Consider the following 12,676-nt stretch of genomic DNA (forward strand, 5'->3'; position numbering starts at 1 on the left):
ACAGGAAGGTATAGTCTTGGGGCACCTACTGTCAAGTAAAGGTATTGAGGTGGATCGTGCAAATGTTGATGTGATAGAAAAGCTTCCACCACCCACCTCCGTTAAAGCAATCAGAAGTTTTCTTGGGCACGCCGGTTTCTATATGAGATTTATAAAGGATTTTTCCAAAATTGCTAACCCCTTGTGTAAATTGCTTGAAAAACATCACCTTTTTGTGTTTTCTGATGGCTGCAGGGTAGCTTTTGAGGAATTAAAGAAGAGATTGCTAACAGCACCTATCATAGTTGTGCCCGACTAGGCGCAACCATTTGAGCTGATGTGTGATGCGAACGACTATCCTGTGGGAGCGGTTCTTGGGCAGCGAAAAGATAAAATCATGCATCCAATACACTACGCAAGTAGAAAGCTGAGTGGAACCTAGCTAAATTACACTGTGACCGAGAAGGAGATGCTGGCAGTGGTGTTCGCATTTGACAAATTCAAGTCATACCTGATAGGCTCGAAGGTAATTGTTTACACTGACCATGCTGTTCTTAGGTACTTAATTGAGAAAAAGGAGTCAAAACCATGCTTGATTCGATGGGTGCTGCTGCTGCAAGAATTTGATTTGGAGATCCGTGACCGAAAGGGAACGTAGAACCAAGTAGTTGATCATTTATCTAGGCTGGAAGGAGCTGAAAAGAAGGTTGAGGTAGAAGAAATTATGGAAACTTCTCAAGATGAACAACTGCTAGCCACGAGTCTCGAGGAAGCGCCATGGTATGCAGACATTGCAAACTACCTGGCGAGCGGTATTGGTCCTTATGACCTTTCCCCTTTTCAAAAGAAAAAGTTCTTTCGTGATTGTCGCATGTATTATTGGGATGAGCCTTATCTGTTCAGTATTTGTGTTGATAACATGATCCGTAGATATATCCCCGAGATAGGCCAGTCTTCTATTTTGCAGGCATATCACGCGTCACCATATGGTGGGAACTTTGGGGGAGTAAGGACAGCTGCGAAAGTCTTGGAGTCGGGCTTTTACTGGCCCACACTGTTCAAAGATGCACATCTATAGACAAAGGGCTGTGATGAATGCCAACGAACGAGGAACATTTACCGCAGACATGAGATGCCCATGAACCCAATTTAGGAGGTAGAAGTGTTTGATGTATGGGGGATCGACTTTATAGCGCCTTTTGTTATCTCATATGGAAAAAAGTACATACTCGTCGCTATGGACTACGTGTCCAAATGGGTGGAAGCTGCAGCACTCCCTACAAATGATGCAAAGGGAGTAATTGTTTTTTTAAGAAAGAACATATTCACCCGATTTGGTACCCCAAGGGCAATAATCAGTGACGGAGGCACTCACTTTTGTAATCGAGCCTTCACAAAGTTGTTGGAGAAGTATGATGTATGCCACAAGGTGGCCACCCCATATCATCCACAAACAAGCGGGCAAGTGGAAGTCTCAAATAGAGAAATAAAGAGTGTGCTGACAAAGACCGTGAATGCTACTAGAACAGATTGGGCGAGGAAGTTAGATGATGCACTTTGGGCTTATCGAACCGCTTTCAAGACTCCAATCGGCATGTCGCCGTACAAGTTGGTATTTGGGAAGGCGTGTCATTTACCGGTAGAGTTGGAGCATAGAGCTTGGTGGGCATTGAGATAGTTGAATCTTGATATTGAAGTTGCGGGAACAAGTAGAGTAACGGGTTCGCACGAGCTTGATGAGTTCAGATATCACGCTTTTGAGAGCACAAGATTGTACAAGGAGAGAATGAAGATGATACATGATAGAAATATTATTGAGCGGAATTTTAAACCTGAAGATACGGTATTGCTATACAACTCACTACTGAGGTTGTTTCCGGGCAAATTGAAATCACGATGGTCAAGGCCTTTTCGTGTGGTTGAAATTCACCCCACGAGTGCTGTAGAGATTGCTGCGAGTAATGACTCCCGCACGTTCAGAGTCAATGGGCATAGATTAAAACATTATGTGGGCATGGAGGAAGCAAAGGAAGTGTCAGTGACCCATTTGATCGAGCCTCCAATTTTGAGCTTACTTTAAATACGCTTATCTGGGTCGTGCCGCAACATTAAATCAGGCGCTTCATGGGAGGCAACCCATTGATCTGTTGTATTTGTCGTGCCACGACATTAACTAAGGCGCTTGTTGGGAGGCAACCCAATGTGTAGTGATTTTTAGTGTAGTTAGAATTTTTATTTTTATTTTTTTTAGGTACTAACAGGTGCAGGTGAATTTGGGCGAGTGATAAGTCCATCAGGCGCTGAAGGTATCAACCCAGAGATAGGTGAAAGTAGAGAGAGAGGAAACATTTCGGAGTCAGGTCCGCGGCCGCGCTCGAACCGCACTCAGACCGCGCATATAACGTTCCACACTGCCTCGCGTACATTGCCACAATCGCGGCCGCGCTCAGACAGCGCTCGGACCGCGCAGAATGCATATCACACTGCCTCTCGTGCGCAGACTGACTGCGCATGTAGCTCCTTCTGCGACCTTAGTTAGCATTTTTTTTTTTATTTCTAATAGTCTAATTACTATTATTCACCCCCCCAACCCGATATCCCCTACCTCTCTCTCTTAACTCCTATTCACGATCCCTCACCCCAAACCCTCCCTTACAAATCAAAACACACACTCCTTTAATCTCTCCCACAAGAGCTTCAACCCTTCTCCCACCACTCCACCCTTTTAACATCTTCCCCTCACATAACATACTTACAACTCCACCAGGTAAGGGCACATTTTTACATTATTGTTGGGTTATTTGAATTATTAGTTCTATGGTAGTTTTCTTCTTCTTTTGTAGTATATTTCATTAGTATTGTGCTCTAGTTACCCTAGTGGGTTTGTCGAGGTTGTAGTAGGTGCGTCTCTTGACAGGTGTGTTTGACATTGGGTTCTTTGTGGTTGAGTTTGGATTATTAATTTGTTATTTGGGGATTTCGTGAATGGTGCACATAAAGTGTTTGTTTAAATGCCATAGTGAGTTTTGAATGTAAATTGTGACCAATTGTGTGGATGAAGTCTGAGTAACCGCCTTTGGTTCATATCTCTTGTGTTTCGCTGCTGATGATCTTTATTTCAGGTAGTATGACGCCCTCCAAGAAACGCCGAACCACCGGTGCTTCCTCCGGTGGCCAAGCTGGTTCCTCCAGGGCGCAAGCTTCAACTCCTACTTGTCAGTATGATAGTTCCAAGTTCATCTCTAGTGCAGCTCAGGATCGTTTTGGTCACAAGGCATCTAGGAAGCCCATACTAGAGAGGGGTATTGATATATGGTCTCTCCCATATGACTATCCCAACATGTACAAGAATTGGTCCGGCGCGGGCTGGATATTTTCTTTGAAGATCCGGAAGAAGCATTTGATGGTTGTGCGGGAGTTTTATGCGAACCTTCCAGAACATGTGAACGGTGTTTTCACGGTGAGAAAGAAAAATGTGGACGCCTCTGTTGAGGCCATTCGGAGAGCATACCGGCTGCCTATACCTGAGGCAGAGGACTACTATGAAGCTCATGGCAGATGATTCACCACGTAGGATTTGTTCTTTGAAATAATATGTGTGCCCGGCAAGGAAGTTGTGTGGATTCTACCTAGGAAGAAGTTTCATTCGGCAGCACTCACCTTTGAAGGGAAGTGTTGGTTGTATGTCATCAATAGCCACCTGCTCCCTTCTTCCAACACCACTGAAGTGAATGGTCCTAGAGCTGCATTGATCTGGTGTTTCATGAATGGCCACGATTTTGACATGGCCAAGATTATTTATGAAGAGATGTTCATCCGTTGTCCGGTGCGGCGGTATGGTTTCTTCTTCCCTTCCCTAGTCACCAGATAATGCTGGGCAGCACCTTGAGCGTGGATGGAAAAGTGAAGAAAGAAGCAAAGTTTCGGGCGGATAAAGTGACGATTAGGAAGGACCCTGTGGCACCTGGAGGTGCTTATAGTGATGATTCTAATACACCTGAGGAGGGAGATGATGAGCAGGATGAAGCGGAGGCTGAGTCGCCCACCCATGAGCAAGTTAAAGAAGCCGAAGGACCGTCTGGGGTCGGTCGGATTACACGGCTGGCAGCCTTAGAGCAGGAAGTGGCAGGGCTGCGTACTACTGTCACAGACTTGGGGACTAGAGTTGATGCCTTGGCCACCCAAAATACTAAATCAGAGAAGAAAATCATGGGCTGGCTACGTGCGCTGTAGAGGGCGTGTCACTTAGACCTCGGCACTGTCTCTGATCAAGACTGATCTTCTAGGGAAATTCGTTTGCCTCGCATTACTTTCTATTTTATGACATGAGGACATGACATCTTTTTAAGTGTGCGGTGGGGGATACTTCGTTTGTATGTTGTATATATATAGGAAAGTAGCTTGGTTTTGGATTTTGGTTAGTTGTCTGAATGTGTGAATGTGTGAAAATTTCAAATTTTTGACTTGTCCCGACGATGGATATCACTCGACGGGTTTCTTGAGGGTCTAAGTCGATATATAGTAAAAAAAATATTTTTTTTTTGTAGGTAGTGTATCAATTACCCCTTGGTTTTTCTTTGGACCGCGGTTCTTTTCCAAGGGTTTTTGTTTGAATTGGGTTAGTTAGTTTTTAATTTTTAGTTAGATACTTGTGGGCTATGGGCTGATATGGAAGGAGGATCTCTTAACGTCATAATGCCTTGAATACAATAGATACTTTAGTGTGACGCTTAGGCTCAGTTGTTGATTCTTATTAAGGTACCTTAAATTGTATGTTCTTAACTTGGCCTAAGTACTCTGACTAGAGTGTTTCGATGATCCAATGTGGAGTGAGTCATGTGCCATATGTGTGTGAGGATTGTTGTATTCTGTGCACTTCATTGGATGCCTAGAACTTGCCCCTTGTGTTTACAAAGCGAAGTAGTAGTTTTGTTGAGTCTTGGAAGTGATATAGGCGTTTCTTTGTTGAGCCAGATATGTATATTTTACCCGCCTAATTGTTATGTATCGTAGTTAACCCCTTTGAGCCGGTAATCCTTTCTCTTTGGCAACCACATGACAAGCCTTACCCATGTGTTTGAATTGACCATCTATTTGAGCCTTTTAACCTCTCATGAGTGCTTGAATTGTTATGAACTTTGTAAAAGTTAAAGTGTGGGGTGGTTGGGTTGGCTTTTGAGTGGAACTAATGAGATAAGGAGAAAGGTGCATTGTTTTGAAAAATTAAGAACCACTTGAATTGAAAAAAAAAAGAGAAAAAAATATAGATAAGTGGTGGTTCTTGATGTAATTAGGCTTAAAGAAGTATGGGGTAATACACATAGATGAAAAGGTGGAGTTTTGTTTGACATAAGTAGGGTCTTAAATGTTAAAATGTATGTATTAAAGTGCTTAGGGAGGTGTAGTCACTCTTATATCTAAATGTATCCTACATGTCCCGCAGCCTACATTACAACCAAATGAAGTCCTACTTGATCCTAGACTGAATCAGCTCGATTAGTAGAGTATTACACTACGGGCAAGCCTATGGTGCATTTTTTGTGGCATATGAATGTTCCTTCTGAGAGTGCGTGAATTTTTTCTATCTTGAGTTCCTAAGTGTTCTTAAGTCGTATTGTGTGTGGAACTACTCTCGGTTGTTATGAGAGGGCACTTGATTCGTTAAGGAAAGGTGAGTCTTAACCTCTTCGTTAGAGTAAGTGAGTAAGTTAGGAATAGTGCGTGGCATGTGAGAGTCAACTATTGAGGCGAAGATATTACACTACTGGGCTCAATCTTCGTGATATGTTCTTGTGATAAGTTAGAGAAGTTGCTTAGTGAAGTAGGCCTCTGTAGAGTATGGTTTGATTGTTCGGGGACGAGCAATGGTTTAAGTGTGGGGTGTTGATAGTAGGCTATAAGTATGTAGTTTAGCTACCATTTACGCTCCAACTTAGCTGTACTTTATTGTTATATGAATGTTAAATGACAACAAATGGCTCTAATTATGAACTTTGTGCTTTGCAGGAGCAATTGACTATGAGGACATTAAAGAGTGTTTGGAGTTAATTTGGAGCAAGGAAGGCCAATCGGAGGTGAGTGCGCGCAAAAGAAGAAGGAAAAAATGGAAGATAGACTGAACTCCAGGAGCGCGGGCTAACCGCGGCCGCGCTCAGGCCGCGCTCGTCAGGCAAAAAGGAAGGCATTATGCACGGTCCAACCGTGGCCGCGCTCATCCTTCCGAGGAATTTTATTTCAGGGGTAAATTCGTAAGTTCAAGAGCGACTCTCCTTGACCTATAAGAAACCCAGCTCGCCCAAAAAGAAGGTATTGAGTTTTTTGAAGGGATTTTGAAGGCAAGAACAGGCAAGAAGCAACGCGGAAGATTCGGCATAGAGTTTTTACCTTTCTTCCTCTTATTTTTATCATTGATGATGAATTCTATTGTTATGATTGTGAAAACGATTATACATAGCTAAACTCCTAATCTAGGGTTTTGATGGAACCTCTTGGAGGATAGAGTTCTTCTTATGTTAATATAGATTTGCCATAGTATTTTCTCTGTTTATTCAACTATATTGTGATTGTTGTTGATTGAAGGGCCCCCAATCGACTGTGCCTATTTAGTATGTATTACTCGGGAGAGAGTGCATATTTAGGTAGTTGTTGAACAATACCACTCCTAACGTATATTAAGGATCAATACGAAGGGTTTAAAGGTGGGATTAGGGATAACGAAACCTTGGGTGCGATCTAAGTGAGCTGTAATTAAGGCCATCTAGCGTAATTCTGGAGAATATGTCTAGTATATTGTTGTAATTACTCGGGAGAGAGTTACGACAGTCAGAGTGCTCATGATCGATAGAGAAGACTTAGGCAAATTTATAGCAAACATAGCGGAAAAGATTCCGGCAAGAGGGGAAATCAGAACCTTAGACCAGTCCCATTCTTGCTTACAAACCGTTAATAGCTAGTTCTTTATTACTGCATTTTTATTACGTAATATTTAGTTAATAAACATCCAATTTGTTACTCAAATATCTCTGAAGATTGAATACGTGAATTTGTGTAAGTCCAACAGTTGTGATTGATAGGTTAATTCCCTGTGGGATTCGACTTCGGACTTGTTAACCGGAATATATTTGCAGCGACCGCTTTATCTTTTTTATAAGGCATAGTTGGGCTTGATCACTACTCCAATAGAATTAACCTCATAGGTTTCCCTATAATACGAATATAAGAAACCAAATGCTAGCTAGTAGAGCAACTAGTTGTAATCTTATTTAAATTTAAAAATCTTTCTTGGTTAGTACGGGGATCCATTTGTTATCGCTGGACGACAGAGTCCAGTTGACATATTAAGAAATAAAAACAACTAGTTCCTTTTCGTGTTTAGGCAATGTTAAAATTATTTCCGTGTGACCTATAGGATATGGGTTCGAGCTGTAAAATCAAATACTAAGTATTAGGGTAGGTTATCTACATCACACCCCTTAGGATGTGCCCTTTCCCTGGACCCTACGTGAATACTGAATACCTTGTGCACCGGGCAGATGTTTTTTGTCCTGCCCTATTGTTTTTGTATATATAAACATTCATCCCCACAAACACTCTTTTATATTATTGCATTGCATATCAAGTCGAAATTTCGCAAATTACAAAAAAATGAGTGACCAATCAGAACCATTACTAAAGCCAAAAAATGCAACCAACACTTGATGAAACAATTGAAAGGTGCATAGGAGAATTTGGATGGGCACAATTCTTACAATCCATTCTCGTATCTCTATCATGGGTTTTCAATGCTCAACAAACATTTATTATTGTCTTTACTGACACGTCGGCAGTTTCTGAACATTAATAGGTACGAGTTCAATTTTCACTGGCCTTCCGACATCTTCATTTTTCATAGGTTGTGTTATCGGATGTTTCCTTCTTTCCACCTTAGTTGACACAAAACTTGGTCGAAAAAACATGTTGGTTTTATCATGTTTTATTATGTCCATTACCGGAGCCATAACATCAATTTCCACAGATATTTGGATGTATTCATTTTTAATGTTTTAATTGGTTTTGGACGAGCTACAATAGGAACTTGTGCACTTGTTTTGTCAACGGAAATAGTGGGAAGTCAATGGCGTGGACAAGTTGGAATTATTGGTTTTGTTTGTTTCACTCTTGGATTTCTTCTTTACCACCTATAGCTTTTGTGAATAGAGATTCTACGTGGAGGTTGTATATCTTTGGATTTCTTTACCTACAATCTTATACTCAATTTTAGTTCATTTCTTTGTTCGTGAATCACCAAGATGGCTTTACGTAAGAGTAAACAAAGAAGAATTTGTCCTAACTTTGAAAAGCATTACAACAAGAAGTAGCTTAACTTTAAGCTTCTTTGGCTCCTTCATTGAATTTGAAGATCAAGGACACAATGTGAGTTAATTACTTCTCATTAATGTGGTCTACATTTATTCAAAATAATTTGAATGGGAGTCTTGGAACAACGGTAAAGTCTTTTCCTTGTGGCCTATAAGTCATGGGTTCGAGTCGTGGAAGCAGCCACCAATGCTTGCATTAGAGCAGATTGTCTACCTCACGCGCTCTTGGGATGCGGCCGTTTTCTGAACCTTGCATGAACGCGGGATGCCTTGTGCATCGGGTTTCCCTTTTTAGTTTACTTTTGTATTATTTTTGTAAGGACCTGACTTATCATTTTGAGAATTTGTGTCCCGTTCAGCGTCTCAAGGTAAACTTAAGTGAAAAGAGTTGACCGGAGTTTAACTTTTGTGTAAACGACTCAGGAATGGAGTTTTGATGATTCCAATAGCTTCGTATGGTGATTTTGGACTTAGGCGTACGTCCGTATTTGAATTTGGAAGTCCGTAGGATAATTCAGCGTATTTTGGCAAAAATTGGAAAGTTGAAGTTTCAGAAGGTTGAGAGGTTTGACCGAGGGTTGACTTTGTTGATATTGGGCTAGGATTTCGATTCTGAAAAATTTAATAGCTTTGTTATGTCATTTATGACTTGTGTGCAAAATTTGAAGTCATTCCGGATTGATTTGATATGTTTTGGCGCAAGATATAGAATTTGGAAATTTCATAAACTCATAAGTTCGATTCGAGGTGTGATTCGTAGTTTCGGCATTGTTCAACGTGATTTTGAGGCCTCAAGTAGGTCAGCATTATGTTATAAGACTTGTTCGTATATTCGGACGAGGTCCCAAGTGGCTCGGATGCGTTTAGGACGAGGTTCGAATCGTTTGGTTCATGTTGTGACTAAGCTGTCTTGGCAGAACCTGGTGTAATCGCACCTGCGAAACTTTGAGCGCAGGTGTGATGCCGTAGAAGCGGCACTTTTGTCGTAGGAGTGGAAAAGAGTAGCTTGGGCGTGAGGTCGCAGAAGTGAGAAGTTGGGTGCACCTGCGACATCACAGGTGTGATGTCTGGCAACACATAAGCGAATGGAAGCGTAGAAGCACAATTGTGGCTTGCACGTGCGTTTGCGCAGAAGCGGAATATTTCCGCTGGTGCGAGAGGTCAACTGGCCAGTTAAGGCCGCAGAGGCGGCTAATGTCTCATAAATGCAAAGATGCAGGCGCGATGAAATCCTCGCAGGTGCGATTCTGGGCAGAAACATAAAGGATTAAAGTTAGTCATTTTTTATTATTTTGGTTGAGTTGGAAGCCTCGGTGTTGGGCGATTCCGGAAAGATTCTTCACGAGTTTGGTTTGGGTAAGTGTTCTATATCCGAAATTGATTGTATTTCATGATTTTATGGTTATTTTCATCATTTATTGGTGAATCAAACGGAAGACATTGAGAAGTTTATAAAATCTTTCAAAAACGAAAAATGAAGATTTCAAGGGTGATTCGTTATTAGAATTTGATAATTTTTATATGGTTGGACTCGTATCGGAATGAATGTCCGAATTTCATGAAAATTTATCGGGTTCCTGGATGCAAGCCCCGGGTTGAGTTGAGTTGTATGTGCAATTTGTATAATGTGAAAGCCGTGTACATGAGGTGACGAGTAAGTACTCGGGCTTATATGTAAAATTTCTATCGGTTAAAATTCTTAGACATCTTTTATATATTTAAATCGAAAATTATTGTTATATGTCACATTTCTTACTTGCCGAGCCTGTTTTATATGCTTACTTGGACTTTTTACTATGCGATCTTTACTCGAATTCTGGAATTGTTGAGTTGCCGGGAGATAATTTTATCTGTTAAGTTTTCGTTAATTAATTAATTAGAATTTAAGTAATCAAGAGGCATTGATTTATTTTACTTGAAGAAATGTTTAAAAGAGATGTTGTGGTTTTTGAGATTTTTATATACGTTGTGTGGAGTCGTGGGCTATCTGTTGTGAAATTATTTGATATCATTGCACCTTTGGAAAGGTTGTGGCCGGGAATTTGTAATACAAGTTGATTATGTTGTGTAGTGGTGATAATAGCATGTGTGATTGTTGTGTGATTTAGGTTGTTGTTGTTATGTAGAGTATAAGAGTTACATTTCATTGTTGATAATATGCAGGGCATAAGGGTGGTAATCCACAGTTGTTATATGTATTGAGATATTGTCAGGGTGGAGCGGTAAGGGTGGATATTACACAGAGTGATACGGGTGGCTATAGGAGAGATAAGGGTGGCTAATGATATTGTCAGGGCGGAATGATAAGGGTGATTATTATACGGAGTGATTCGGGTGGATATAGGAGAGATAATGGTGGCTAATGATATTGTCAGGGGGAATGATAAGGGTGGCTATTATACGGAGTGATACAGGTGGATATAGGAGAGATAATGGTGGATATTGATATTGTCTGGGTGGAGTGATACAGGTGACTATTGGAGAGAAAAGGGTGACAATGTCAGGGAGGATATGTGATTATGTGGGTTTATTGTGTTGATGATTTTTGTGTGATGTTGTGGTTCTCTTTATGTCTATTATACACTCTGTGTAACTTGTATTGTGGTTTCAGTGAGCTGATTGATATCCTTGATATTTCTTATTGATTGGGTTGCAGTAGTACACTTGCACATACATACACGTAGCATGCTACTTATACTAGCTCACGAGTACGAAACTTGAGAATTATCGATCATGCCCATGTGTCCTTGTATTATCTGATCCATGTTGAGATTGTTATCCTGTGACTATGCCGGGCGAATTATGTTATTGGCACGTGAGTTATCCGTACGGGTTGTGATATGAGATTTGGGCACGGGGTACCGTGAGTATATGATAATTATGTTATTGGCACGTGAGTTGTCCGTGTGGGTTATGATATGAGATGTGGGTACGAGGTGCCGTGAGTATATGATGATTATGTTATTGGCATATGAGTTGTCCGTGCAGCACGTGAGTTATCCGTGCGGATCCTTATATTGATATTATTGGCACATGAGTTGTCCGTGCGATTGTGATTGAGATATGGGAAGGATGTGCCGTAAGAATATGATAGAGGGTTGAGACCCGTGATTTGTGACTATGAGATGAGATACCACGGAGAGGCCTAGTTGTGAAAAACTTGTGCTAGACAGTTTGATTAATTGGTTACCCTTTGTGTTCTTTATCTGGTTTAAATGATGTTTTCTCGGTATTCTAATTGCTTTATTTGCTATATGCACATGTTGGATTTATTGCTATTTACAGATTCCTGCTATCCATTATTAGTTGTATATTGTTATATTGCATAGTTTATTTGACTAGTGAATGTCTTGATTGTACCTCGTCACTTCTCCACCGAGGTTAGTCTTGATACTTACTGGGTACTGACCGTGGTGTACTAATACTACACTTCTATATATTTTTTTGTAGAGCCAGGTTTTGGAGATATCAGACTCGGTCAGACTTAGCATTTTGGTCGCGAGGATTCAAGGTAGAGCTGCTTGGTCATCATTGTCCCTTAGAGTTCTTTCTTTTCTTGTATTGTCAGTTGTATATGAACAGTATTGTATTTCGATCTCTGAGATCATTTCATGTATTCAGTTAGAGTTAGTGACTCTGTATTACCAGTCTTGGGAGGTTGTTATAATTGTTTTCACTTTTAGTTTCGTCACTTGTATTAAACTACCGTTTCAAAAAAAAGTGGCTTGAGTTGTTATTGTGATCGGCATACCTAGTCTTAGAGACTAAGTGTCACGATCCTAAATCCGAACCCGGTCGTGATGGCGCCTCTCGTGAAGACAAGGCCAGCCGACACACTCCCAATTCATCTCAAAGCAATTAAAATAATAAATACTAGGTTATTAACAGAATAAAATCCCAAAATAAGGTAACAAAACAATTTGCAGAATAAAGCACAGCCCGACATCGGGGTGTCACCAGTCATGAGCATCTATAATAATCCTACAAGTCTGAAAGTCTACTACACTACTACATAACTGAAAAAGAAGGAAATAAGATAGAGGGAGAATGCACTGGGCTGCGAATCGCCGGGCAGCTACCTAGTGAAAATCCGGAATCTGCTGGACAGCTCTCAACCCTTGCTAGTAGGACCTGTAGCGCCCGAATCTGCACATAGGGGTGCAGGGAGTAAAGTGAGTACTCCAACTCAGTGAGTAATAACAATAAATGAAGACTGAGCGATATAAAATCACGTTAAACACAACAATAAGCTATGAGAGGCAGGATCAAATCAGTAAACACAATTAAACAGTGAAATGCCATAAGGCACCTCGTAAGCAGTTAAACAAATAAAGGAAATG

The sequence above is a fragment of the Nicotiana attenuata genome, chromosome 6, assembly GCF_001879085.1.
Source record: "Nicotiana attenuata strain UT chromosome 6, NIATTr2, whole genome shotgun sequence".
NCBI classification, from domain to species: domain Eukaryota; kingdom Viridiplantae; phylum Streptophyta; class Magnoliopsida; order Solanales; family Solanaceae; genus Nicotiana; species Nicotiana attenuata.